Source organism: Rhinatrema bivittatum, chromosome 13 (assembly GCF_901001135.1).
Source record: "Rhinatrema bivittatum chromosome 13, aRhiBiv1.1, whole genome shotgun sequence".
Taxonomy (NCBI): Eukaryota; Metazoa; Chordata; class Amphibia; order Gymnophiona; family Rhinatrematidae; genus Rhinatrema; species Rhinatrema bivittatum.
The window spans coordinates 8,931,610-8,945,559 of record NC_042627.1 but is presented as its reverse complement, the minus strand read 5'-3'; the positions used below and the strand labels follow the sequence as shown (position 1 = coordinate 8,945,559).

Below are 13,950 nucleotides of genomic sequence, written 5' to 3'. Positions count from 1 at the left end.
ATTCTGGAAACCAAAGCAAAGACAGATTGATTTTCAGAAAGATCAGTTTTTCCATCAACTCTACAGCTAGCCTTGTGATAAGGGTTCACGATGTCCCTCGCCAATGAGAAGACATATTCACTGGGCATGCTGGTTGATGGGCAGGAAAGATAGCATTGAGCCACCATGGCTAGGTCTGGCTAGACTGTGGACTTGTGTGCCCAATAAGTCAGCACATCTGTGTCCATGTCCTCGATGGGCTCTATGAAATAGTGTCATGGACATTTGTGTTGGTGTCTCCTTTGCTGGGTTGGGCTGAGAGTCTCTCTTGCCAACTACTTTAGCTATGGCCTGTGCCAGAAGAGATGGTTCTTTGTGGGCAATGTGGCTTTGGCAAATTGAGGTGGGAAGAGGATGAGCTAGCTGACAAGGTGCTGCTCCTCTTCCATTATTTTCTGAGGTGCCCCTTCTTTCCTGTGCTAGATCCCTACTCTTCTTCACCACCCTATCTATCAGCATCTCCTGAATGTGGGACGTTGGGACTGGAGGGAGAGACTCCCTTTTTTTTTTTTTCCCACTGAATCCCTGATCCTAACAGGTTTCCTTTAATTACTTGTTTTGTTTTGCATTTTTTCAATTCTGGCAGGGATAAACTCAAACCTCTGCGCAAGCCGATACTGCACTTAACCAGGCAATCCACTTCATTGATCCCAGCAAGAGTCGTGTTTAAGTGAGCATCGTCTTCCGAGTCCTGGGAGTTAGTGTTGTTTTGATATGGTAGATTTGTCTCAAGGGGTAAAACCTGTGTTCTTGGCAGGCTGTGGTAGCTTTTATTGGACTGTGTAAGTATTATCTCAAAATACTATACATGAGCTATTGAGACAATATAGGGACCCATCTTTAGATGTCAATGTGTCTGATCTGACATCTGAAGAAGAGGCATATGTAGTTTTAAAAGCTTTTATTCAGTCCAACATTACTATCTGAATATCAGATAGTCATGCAGATAATATATACTGTTGACCATGAACACAGATGTAGTGTCATTAAGGACTAATAAAACTGCAACAAGGCAGACTGTATCATTAACATGAGAATCAAAATAGTGGTATCTGCAAGTCAGTATGTAACTAGGTAAGAACTAAGTGTGGCATAAAAATATTTCATCATGATATCAGTGATTACTTTTCAAATCATAAAATGGAGAGAAACAATATCTAAATAAGATCACCCCCCATGGAACATTCAGAGCACTTTAGTCCATGAAATGAAGGGTTCAAGATGTTTTCTGTGGCAAAGGGTGGGATGATTTCTGAGATCACAGACAAATGGTGTATACAGTTCTCACTGTACGGTGCTTTTCTGGTATCGAAGCATTGCCTCTTAATTCTCATCATTAAGTCAGATGTGTGTGTGTTATGGATTAAGGCCTAATATAAGAGCAACAACATTCAAATTAACCAATAAGAAAATGTAATAATAAATTGCAATAATTTCCTGCATCTAATAATTCCTACATATAGTATTACTAATCTGTATAATATTCCCACTTTACTATGAGATAACATATAATATTCAAAACCACAAACAACCTAGGTGCACAGACATTACCTAAAGATATATATTTCACTGAACTGATTCCATAAATTCATTCATTGCATAAACAACCTATAAAGACAGACACCAAATTTTGAGCTGAAAAGATAGACAAATAGTATTTGGATTGATTCAGGATTGATCCAAAAGTCAGAATTAAAAAAAAAAAAAAAGAAAAAACAAACTGGGGAAAATAGCCCTTTAGGTTCTGCATCTGGCAGATCAGACATCATTTTGTTAACCTGTAGAAATAAAATCTCACATACGAAGAAAAATTGATTCATCTTTTAAATCTAATCACATGACTAGACAATAACAGCTACAGGATACTTTTTCATTTCTAAATAATTAAAGTAGAAAACGACTAATTATTTTATATAACATAAAAGAAAGAAATCCCACAGTATTCTAACTACATGATTTTGATTTATTAAAAGAAAGCGAAAAGAAAAAAGGAAGCTTCTCATCTCTGTATAAAGAGCTACAAATATTTGCTTTATTCAAAGATCAAAGCACTCAGAAAATTGCGTTTTTCAACTCGTTCTCTGATTACATGTTGTAATATACAGGGTCCTTCACTATATAGCATCTCTTATATTTCATTACACATAATAGGGATGGGAAAAAAAACATTTCCTAGCCTGTAGCAGATGGACTCAGGGCCAATGGGTATAGTGTACTCCTGATAGCAGTTGGAGACGGATCAGATTTCAATCTGACGTCAGCCCTAGTACATAGACCCCTGCAGGAAGTGCAGCTCTTCAGTATTTTCCGTCTCCATAACAATTAGGGACTCTATGCACACTTGCACAGCGTTAGAGTAATTTTACCAAAGAAAACCAAAATAAGAAGAAATCTTACCTCTATAGACGAGCCCCGCTCTCCTGCGGTGACACCCATTGGGTCCCTCCCCCAGTTGAGAATTCCCGAGGTGATTTCTGCAATCTCTCTGAGGTAAGCCTCAGGCCGGCGGCCGACCCTCAGCGGGGACCCTAGCCCCTGACATCGGGTGAGGCTGAGAGGCAGCGGGTGCAAACTTGAGTGCGGAGGTGAAGGTATTTTCCCTCTCCCCCCCGCAGCCGGAAACTGCCTGGAATGAGACCGGGAAGCGCCGAGACAAGGTAAGGTAGAAATCTATTTAAAAGTCTCCAGTCTCCGAAGCTCGAGGAGCCGCACAGGTCACCAGCCGGGACCAGTGCCATCGGATTGATCTGCCCTAGCAGGGCTAGTCCCCGGTCAGATCCGAGGGTCCTCCCAGGTGGAGACCCTCCGAGGTGGTCACCATTTTGTCTGCGTGGTCGCCGTCACCAATTTGCTCTGTTCGCTGCCCTGTCCGTCGTTCCGATTCGTGCGCACAGAGGCGAGCCATGCGCACAAATACCTTGTGCACACAACGTCGCACGCCCAAGTGCCGTGTGCACAAGTGACACGCCTAGCCACACGCTACTGTGCTGGGCGCATAACTTCGACCTGCGCGCACAAAACCTGAGCGCATAACTGTATTTTACGTGCACAAGCCATGGCACCACTGGAAAATAAACTCAAAGCTCAGGGCCTTTGCCCAGCATGCCACATTAGAGCTGCACAGCATGAGGAGGCCACGGCCCTGTGTATACAGTGCGAAGAGGCCCTAGGGGATCCAACTCATGGCCCTCCCCAGACGGGTACCGGCTCCAGTCTCTCAAGCAGTACGCCGGACCTATCATTGCACAGCGGGGACCCCCCCCCCTGCAAACGGGGCTCCCCAGGGACATGGCGCCCCTTAGTGTAGACCCAGCATCTATCTGGAGTTCTTCAAAGGTCTGTTTACCTTCGTCCCATGCAGCCGGGGCCTCCTATAATACGGCCTCGAGCTCCACCAGAGGACCTCAACGTCCTGGGACCTTCTATGCCCAGGGAAGCGATCCCACCGCCCAGAAGCCCCACCTTCGGGGACACAGACATCTCGGATAAGGATTCAGAACCCCACCGAACCATGAGACCCTTCTTTACCAAGGAAGAGCTTCTAGACCTGGTCACACACAGCTTAAAAGAGAACCCGCTATTAGAGGGATTCCATCAGACCTCCCGCCATTTCCCACTATTACAGCCATCCAGCAACTAATTGACCTGGAATGGGATGCCCCAGAAACTACATTCAAAGGGGGCGGGCCCTGGCAGCCATGTACCCTCTGGACCCAGCCACCAAAGATCTCCTGGCATGTCCGAAAGTGGATGCCATGGTCTGCGTGGTCTCGAAGTGCACTACTATCCCGGTGGAGGGAGGAGCTGCACTCAAGGATGCTCAAGACAGACGTCTGGAATCTATCCTCAAACAGTCCTTTGACGTCTACGCTATGTCTTCACGGATCGCGGCCTGCTATGCCGTGGTGACACGCGCCTGCTTAGCACAGACCAGGAACAACATTCCTGGGGAGGCCCTGGGAACCAGTGGTATTCCTCGTGGATACCGCTTCTGATCTGGTATGCTCAGCAGCTAGAGGAGTGTCATCCGCTGTGGCAGCCAGAAGACAAATCTGGCTCCAAAACTGGTCGGCCGACGCATCCTCCAAAACGAGACTCCCAAGGATGCCTTTCAAGGGAACACTCCTGTTCGGAAGCGAAGTAGAGAAACTAGCCAACAATGAGGCGAGTCCCCACTGCCATGGCTACCGGAGGACAGGAATAAGAGAAACCAGTGATCCTTCCCCCGAACCTCCAGGGGCAGAGGATCACAGCGCTTCAACCCATATAGAAGCACATATCAAGCAGCCCGTCTCGCAGGCCAGAACCAGTCCTTTTGGAACAAGCACAACAAAAGGGGAGCCAGCTTGGGCTCAGGCCCCAGCTGCAACCCACAATGAAAATCAGTCGACCCGTCCAAAGGAAGAAGCCATAGGGGCAGACTTGCCCTATTCTACCAAAGATGGGTCGAGATAACTTCGGACAAGTGGGTACTATCCATCATTCAAGAGGGATATTACCTGGATTTCTACCTCCTCCCTCCGGACTAGTTTGTGGAATCTCCCTGCCACGACCCTTCCAAGAAGATGGCAGTGGAAGCTACACTGACCAGATTGCTAGCCTTAGAGGCTATAACACCGGTGCCTCCACAACAAATAAATACTGGACATTATTCCATCTATTTTATCATCCCCAAGAAAGAAGGAACGTTCAGACCCATCCTGGACCTCAAGGCGGTCAACCGTCACCTGAAGATTCCTCGCTTCCGCATGGCAACCCTACGCTCGGTAATAAAGGCGATACAACCGGGAGAGTTCCTTACATTCCGATCCATCAAGTGCATCAGCGTTTTCTACGCTTCTCGATCCTGGACCATCACTATCGGTTCCGGGCACTACCTTTTGTGTTAGCCACTGCACCCCGGATGTTCACCAAGATCATAGTGGTGGTGGAAGAAACACTGAGGAAGGAAGGAAGGAATGTGCGTGCACCCTTATCTAGACGATTGGCGGATCAGAGCGAAATCCCCAGAGGAAAGCCACCAGGCAACCAACAGAGTCAAACTCTACTGGAGAGCCTCAGGTGGGTGGTCAACACAAATAAGAGCTGCCTGCAGCCCTCCCAATTTCTAGAATACTTGGGAGTCCGGTTCGACACCAAACAAGACAAGGTCATCCTGACACCGACAAGGAGATCAAAACTGATAACCCAGTTACGAATCCTGTTGAGCGAACTTCGCCCCACAGCATGGGATTACCTACAAGTTCTTGGCCTCATGGCATCCACACTGGAAGTAGTGCCATGGGCACGAGCTCACTTGAGACCCCTATAATGCTCACTACTATCACGATGGAATCCACTGTCCCAGAACTACACCGTATGGCTTCAGCTCCCGGACAGAGTTTGGGCCCAACTACGATGGTGGCTACAAGAAGCCCATCTGAGCTAGGGAATGAGACTATCCTCACCAACCTTGATCCTACTCACCACGGATGCCAGCCTACGAGGATGGGGAGCACACTGCCAGGGGCTAACCGCCCAAGGACAATGGAACGAAGAAGAGTCGGGATGGAACATCAATCGCCTAGAAGCCCAGGCAGTCAGACTAGCCTGCCTAAGGTTCGTTCACAGACTCCGAGACAAAGCGGTAAGAGTAATGTCGGACAATGCCACAACAGTGGCCTACATCAACCGTCAGGGAGGAACCAGAAGCCAAAAGGTGTCTCTGGAAATAGACCTCCTAATGTCATAGGCGGAAGTGAATCTTCAAGAGATCTCAGCCATCCACATTGCTGGGAAAGACAACATCGCTGCGGACTACCTCAGCAGAAAAAGTCTAGATCCAGGAGAATGGAGGCTGTCGACCACAGCATTCCAATTGATAGTAAACCGTTGGGGAACACCAACCATGGACCTCCTGGCAAACCGGTCCAATGCCCAAGTACCCAGTTTCTTCAGCCGCAGGCGGGAACCCCAGTCCCAGGGAATCGATACCCTGGTACAGACCTGGCCACAGGAGACTCTATTATATGCCTTCCCGCCGTGGCCCCTATTGGGCGCAATCATCCACAAGATAGAACACCACAGGGGACCAGTACTTCTAGTGGCCCCGGACTGGCCAAGAAGACCGTGGTACGCAGACATGTGAAGACTGCTGACAGGGAGCCCCCTGCCGCTCCCTCCACACAGAGACCTGCTCCAGCAGGGACCGATCCTCCATGAGGATCCAGCTTGAGTCTCTCTTACAGTCTGGCCATTGAGAGGACTCGCCTAAGGGAAGAGCGGATACTCGGGGGCAGTAATTGACACCCTGCTCCGAGCACGCAAGTTCTCCACATCCCTAACATACATCATACCATGCTAGGTCAAAATTCCTGCGATTTTGGAATTCCTGCAGAACGGCCTATAGAAGGGATTGTCTCAACTCCATCAAGGTACAGGTGGCTGCATTGTCATGCTACGGAGCAAGAGCGGCAGCATAGCCTCTCACCCGGATATCTCCCACTTTCTGAAAGGAGTCAAGCAGATCCGACCACCCCTGAAGTGGCCAGTGCCTCTTTGGAAACTCAACCTGGTCCTAGATTTCCTAGCAGGAATCTCCTTTAGATCTCTCCGCGGACTGTCTCTCCGACTGTTAACACTGCCTTCCTGCTCGCAGTCTGTTCGGCCTGTCGTATATCTGAGCTACAAGCACTGTCCTGTAGAGAGCCGTGCCTCAGACTCACCCCGGGAACCATCCAGTTACGCACAGTTCCGTCGTTCCTCCCCAAAGTGGTGTCTCACTTCCATCTCAACCAAACCATCTCGCTACCATCGCCAGATGAGCATAAGAATTTGGAAGAGGCTCGAAGTCTACGCCATCTCAATGTCTGCAAGCTCCTAGTCCGATACCTGGAAAGGTCGGAATCCGTACGAAAGTTGGACCATCTATTCGTCCTTCACAGCGGGAAGAAGCAAGGGGAAGCGGCCTCGCGAGCAACCGTAGCCCACTGGATCAACGTTGTCATCAAGGCGGCCTACTTGGAAGCAGGCAAGCCACCGCCTTTACAAGTCAAGGCCCATTCTACTAGAGCCCAGGCAGTGTCCTGGGCGGAAACCAAGATGCTGTCACCCGCCGAGATCTGCAGGGCGGCGACATGATCCTCCATCCACACCTTCTCCAGGTTTTACCGCCTGGATGTTCAGGCTCAGGAGGACACAGCATTCGCAAGGGCAGCACTAAGTGGGTCACAGGCAGCCTCCCACCTGGTTCGGGAGTAGCTTTTAATCATCCCATTGGTCCTGAGTCCATCTGCCACACGCTAGGAAATGGAGAAATTACTTACCTGATAATTTCGTTTTCCTTAGTGTAGACAGATGGACTCAGCATCCCACCCAAGGTTGCCATTACTCATGGAATTCTCGGGGGACATCCCCGGGAGCGAGTGATTCATGGATAAGCCATGCTTTCCTTCTTCTAGGACACTCATCCTACTGGGTGTCCACGTTTCTTGGTTGAGGGCACTGGCGGTCTCCAGCTATAGCCAATTCAACCAGTTCAAATAAATTAACTTTATAACTTGGTTAATTTAATCAAGTTATTCAAATTATTCAGTCATACATATATCCACAAAGCTTTTTGAGGAGAATACTGAAGAGCTGCACTTCCTGCAGGGGTATATGTACTAGAGCTAATGTCAGATTGAAATCTGATCCGTCTCCAACTGCTATCAGGAGTACACTATACCCATTGGTCCTGAGTCCGTCTGTCTACACTAAGGAAAACGAAATTATCAGGTAAGTAATTTCTCCATTATGAACACAATTAGTTATGTGTCAGACGTTCTTGTCTGTTGATTCAAAACCTGAAGGATGCACCTTTTTTTTTTCTTTTGTAGTGGGATGTCAAAGGTAAAGGCATTTCCTTTCCAGACATACAAAACTAATAGGCAATTCTGCTTAAATTAAAAAAAAAAAAGTAAACACTTACATTCTATTAACTGTTAAACAGAAAAATCATTGATTTAAACAAGTTTCCTCTATTTGTATTTGCATTTGAGAAACACTTTGAGTTTTACATATCCCCTGCTTCTCCCTCCTCTCGCCAGCTCTGCTCCCCTTAGCAAACTCAGTTAACTCTTCAGCTCCCTGTGTCCTTTCAAGTTCTAAAACTTCCACGGCAAGTGTAAATTGAGATTGGGCTGTGAATCTTGGAGTGGATCCCCACTCTGGGATTTGGGCAGGCAGCAGTTCTTCACAGCCTTGCAGAAATTCAGTTAAACTGTAGCAGCAATCAGACATAAACATAAGACCCGATTCCAAACAGTTATTGAAATTTGCCAACCTTCACTGGAAAAGGCAAGTAATTTCAAAAATCAAATCGGAATTTTGTCCTAGCATTAAAAGATTCTTGAAATCAACAGTCTGTATTTGGGGAAGGAGGTTATCCTTGTCTCCATCCTTAGTCTGACAATACTTCTCCCACAAGTCCAAAACCTGCAAATATTTTTCAAGAGACTTTCCCTTTTTATGCTCCTGTAGGCAATCTCGCCAACATAAACAAGAGCTAGATTTTGCTGTCTTGAACCACTTTATATTATGGTCCAGTACAAGCTTTTTGTTTAAAGGAAATGCTGCACTAACTACATCTACAAGCAAGCTAAAACCAGAATTAATCATGGTAAGCTTTCACCAAGTATACTAGAAAGAACCTAAAAATGAGTGGGCATCCCCACGGCAAATCAAAGTAAATAGTGCACCTTTATTTACAGGTGCCCAAAGAAAAACGTTTACTTGTAAACCACAAAGAAAAATTATACTTAGAATCCCTAATCCTCTGGAATGGTTTTTGTACGGTAATACTTTCTCTGTTCCCTCCCATGCGTCTCAGCCGGGGAAAATCTGTGGTCCTTCTGACCTGCGGTGAAAAACAGGCCTTTTCTGGCCCTTCAAGGGCACGGCTTCCCTGTGACCAATACTCAAGACCACAGATAGATCAATATTTATTTATTTATTTATGTAAGGCTTTTATATACCGGCATTAGTGTGAAAACATCATGTCGGTTTACATTGGAACTAAAAAGGAAGGAAAGGAAATACAATGAACAGGGGTGTGGGGAGGGGACATAGCAAAGGCTGTAGAGGAGATAAGGCGAGGATGCAGAAACAGTAAACGGTAGGTGAACTATGTACAGTATGGAGTAAAATATATATACACTATATACAGGGCCGAAGATCAATTGTGTGTGTCAAGGGGACTGGGGGGGGCAAGGGTGCAAGATTGAGTAAAGCGGTGAAGGAGAAAGGTCTATTCGGGGTAGGCTATTCGGAAGAGCCAGGTCTTTAGTTTCTTTCTAAATTTTGTGTAACATGATTCGAGTCTAAGGGGGGTTGGAAGGGAGTTCCAGTGCCTGGGGCCTGCGATAGAGATTGCTCTATCCCTTGTAGAAGAGAGGTGGGCTTTTTTAAGGGAAGGTATTGTGAGGGTGCCCTTATTGACGGTTCTAGTGGGCCGATCAGAGCGTGTGAGGAGGAGGGGTTCATCAAGCCAGTCGGAGTTATGGGAGTAAAGGGATTTGTGGATAATGGACAGGGTTTTGAAGAGGATGCGGGATGTGATGGGGAGCCAATGAAGGTCTTTGAGTATGGGGGGTAATATGTTCAGATTTTTTGGTGTTTGTGATAACTCTAGCTATGGAGTTCTGGAGCATTTGTAGGGGTTTGGAGGAGGAGGGGAGTCCGAGGAGGAGGGCGTTACAGTAGTAGAGTTTTGAAGAGAGTGTGGCCTGAATGACAGTCCGGAAGTCTTGGTAGTGGAGGAGGGGTTTCAGCTTTTTTAGAATATTTAGCTTGAAAAATCCCTCTTTGAGGATGGAGTTATGTTTTCTTAGGTTTAATTGTTGGTCCAAGATAACTGCAAGGTCTCTTACGTGTGGTTGAGATGACGTGACTTTAAAGGCAGGGTCGTTAGAGATTAGAGGTTTGGGGGGTTGGTGTGGGGATATGAGGAGTAGTTCCGTTTTTGATGTATTGAGGGCGAGGTGGATGTGTGTGAGGAAGTCATTTATGGTGGAGAGACGAGACTTCCAGTATGCCAGGGTATTAGATAGGGAATTCTGAATGGGGATGATGATTTGCACATCATCAGCGTAGAGGTAGAATTTGAGGCCGAGGTCAGTGAGTAGGTGACAGAGGGGGGTGAGGTAGATGTTTAATAAGGTGGAGGAGAAGGAGGAACCTTGTAGGACGCCTTGGGACAGGGGGTAGGGTGCTGATTCGGCGCTTCCGATTTTGACGGAGAATTTCCTGTTGGATAGGTAGGATTTTAACCATAGGAGGGCAGTGCCTGAGATGCCAATTTCAGACAATCGGGCGAGTAGGTTGTTGTGATCAATGGTGTCGAAAGCTGCGGAGATGTCTAGTAGGGCAAGGAGGTAGCTTTTACCTTGATCCATGCCTCTGATATGATCTGAGAGGGTGAGGAGAAGTGTTTCCGTGTTGAAGTGCTTGCGGAAACCAAATTGGGTGGGGTGCAGTATTTTGTGGTTTTCCAGGTGTGCGTTAACTATTTTTTCCATAATCTTGGAGATGAGAGGTAGGTTGGAGATTGGGCGGAAGTTGGAAGGATCTTTGGGGTCTAGAGAGGGTTTCTTGAGTAGTGGTTTGACAATTGCTTGTTTGAGTGGGTCGGGGACGCATCCTGAGGAGTTAATGATGTCCGCAATTGGTTTGCCAATGGAGTTTGGGATGGAGAGGAGGCCTTTTGTGGGTATGGTATCGGATGGGTGACAAGCGGGGCGGAGCTTGAAATATATTGAAACACTACTGAACTATTCGTTTGAATAGTGCGAAGAGTATCGGGAAGGAGACAGCAAGTAGCTCAAAGTGTGAGTCAGCTTGCCTTTGAGAGCTCCTTCCCCGAACAATTGCCAAGGCTTTTCTTATATACTTTTCCTTTGCCATTAGTTTAATGCTCTCAGACCATTTTTGGCCCTCTTTTAATTTTACAGCCTTTAAGTCACTTCCTCCTTTCCCAGCATATGCTTTCCTTTCTCAAGGCCACAAAGTTGCCAGCTATGGGAAACGTCCACTTTTATCCCGGCGCCTGGGGTAACTGCTTCATGTTATCTGCTGTTTTCAGAGCTGCAGGTTCCTTTTTCTTATGCACAGGTGCAGTCCTCCCTCACCCAAACAGATTTCCACACACCAGGGCTTCTGGACACAGTTTCATTGTGTCTGACCTTAGGTCCTGGTCTTTGGACAGCATTATACACACATTAAATTTCATCTGCCATATGAACACCCAATCTTCCAGTCTCGCAAGGTCCTCCTGCATTTTATCACAATCCACTTGTGATTTAACTACTCAATTTTGTGTCATCTGCAAATCTGATCACCTCACTCGTCGTACCCCTTTCCAGATCATTTATAAATATATTAAAAAGCACCGGTCCATTGTTTCCTGATTACTTTTCATATGGTGTATACAGATTGAAGTCTTACTGAAATGGAATGGAAATTTTTTTCTTTCCTTAATTGTTATATGAAAATATTAATAAAGAATTAAAAAAAAAAAAAGAAAAAAAGCACCAGTCCAAGTACAGATCTCTGAGGCACTCTACTGTTTACCTTTTTCCACTATGAAAACAAACATTTAATCCTACTCTCTTCTCAATTTTATGTGCAAAAACATTTTTCACTGCCTACCGGGGGTTTCCTGTCTTAACCAGTTTGCAATCCACAAAAGGACATTGCCTCCTATCCAAAGACTTTTTTTTTTAGTTTTCTTAGACGCCTCTCATGAGGGACTTAACTAACGGTTCACCTTTTATTCACCTCTTCAAAAAAATATAACAGATTTTTGAGGCAAGACTTCCCTTGGGTAAATCCATGCTGGCTTTGTTCCATTAAACCATGTCTATCTGTATGTTCTGTGATTTTATTCTTTATAATAGTTTCCACGATTTTTCTCGGCACTGAAGTCAGGCTCACCAGTCTATCTTGAATCAAGACACTTGTGAGGCACCTCAAATTTTCCCTGCTCATGGAGAAGCTGCCTCCCCTTTTACACTTCTGTGGAAATACTCTATTTTCTTGCACTTCTCTATGGGTTCCTGCAGGAATACATTCCTATGGTTCTTGGACCTAAGCCCCAGGGCATCGTTCACTGTCAGGTGCAGTGAGTGTGCAAAACAATGGATACCCTGAAAGTCTATTGCCTTTACCATATTTATAGTATTATCTGACACAAAGAAACCTGTGTTTAGACTCCTGGCTATCTAGTCTAGCTGCCAATCCTTCAATTTCTCTCTTATGGCTGATAGAATATAGGCCAAGGTATGGGGCTGTACATCAAATGGGCATGCAACAAAGTCCACCTGAGCCCTGATGCTCCATCTCTGCTAGAACTGCTGCTTACCACCGCTATATCAGGGTACAAATTATATCGTAGTGATAGGGAGGATCAACTTGGTGGGGGTGTGGCACTTTATGTCCGGGAAGGTATAGAGTTCAACAGGATAAAGATCATACAAGAGACTAAATGCTCAATAGAATCTATATGGGTAGAAATCCCATGTGTCTTGGGTAAGAGTATAGAGATAGGAGTATACTACCATCCACCTGGACAAAATAGTCAGAGAAATGATGAAATGGTAAGAGAAATCAGGGAAGCAAACCAATTTGTTAGTGTAGTAATAATGGGAGATTTCAATTACCATGCACAATCTGTCTATCCAATATACAACGAAACAAGGGTACACTTGTAAACAATCACGTTGTACCAGCCAAATTTTACAATTTTCAGTGAAAAAATTGTTAATTACTTATGTTGGACCCTCATATTTCCCGCGGTTTGCAAGTATTTCAGACTTGTCATTTTTACCGCTTGCGGGTTTTTATTTAATCATCGGTCCATAACCATATACTAAGAAAATTTTTTAAGTTTTTTGTTAATTTTCAATAAACGGTACTTCCCTTAGGGGAGCGCTGTCGCGCTTCAAAGTCCAGGATCTGAAGTTTTGCCTGGTGAGACGCTATCGCGCTTTCAATGTCCAAAGTCCGGAGATGAGTTTTTTGTTAAGTTTCAATAAAAAAACGGTACTTCCCTTAGGGGAGCGCTGTCGCGCTTCAAAGTCCAGGACTCATCTCCGGACTTTGGACATTGAAAGCTTTTTAGTTCTTTCCAAAAGAACTAAAAAGCAGGTCAGGATCCTGGCTTCTCAGCTCTCTGGCCGAAGCTTATCACATTTGAATACATCAGCAAAACTGCACATCTCCCGTACCCCCTTAAAAGGAAAAAAAATTGCAGAAGCCAAAAGGTGTACAAAAGAACACTACAATGGTTTTATCCATTTTCTAAATCTGCCTATGGAGATTTATTTTTTTTTATTCATTTAGTCTTATATATTGTATTGAAAAGCAGCTCACAGGAGTTTTGACAGTATCTTTAAAATGGAGAGTCTCATGATGTTTTATATCCAAATAGGATTCTGACGTGATTGACATTTGTAGCATTTCAGAAACATGAGCAGACTCCTCTGGGGTGAATGTTCTGGCAGCACAGTTTTTAGTTTAAATCATAATTTCCATGTATAAGCGGACTTGGTTTTTAATGACAGGGTAAATTTAGACACAAGAAGACTGAAGGTATTTAAACTTGCACACCTTATAACTGGCTGATTTTTAACCTATGCCTTTGAAAAACTTTGTGGCATAAATGAGTGTTTACAATTTCTTGGAGCGTGCATCTGTTTTAATTTCAGAAGGTTTTTGACCAAGTTCCGCATGAGAGGCTTCTAGGAAAAGTAAAAAGTCATGGGATAGGTGGTGATGTCCTTTCGTGGATTTCAAACTGGCTAAAAGACAGGAAACAGAGTGTAGGATGAAATGGACAATTAGTGGAAAGGAGTGGGTAGTGGAGTGCCTCAGGGATCTGTATTGGGACCCATACTT

General features: G+C 45.4%; 1 protein-coding gene across 2 annotated transcripts in view; it reads left to right on the top strand.

Moving 5' to 3' along the window:
• The window catches only part of ETFA (electron transfer flavoprotein subunit alpha), a 128,005-nt gene that overhangs the window by 92,714 nt on the left and 21,341 nt on the right, over positions 1-13,950 (top strand). Inside the window, exon 12 of one of the 2 annotated variants that reach the window (XR_003852442.1) lies at positions 626-644. The exons of the other annotated variant lie outside the window; for it this stretch is intronic. The gene's annotated coding sequence lies outside the window, so the exon portion shown is untranslated. Of the gene's footprint in view, positions 1-625; positions 645-13,950 lie in introns of those variants that run through there. 2 annotated transcript variants of the gene reach the window in all.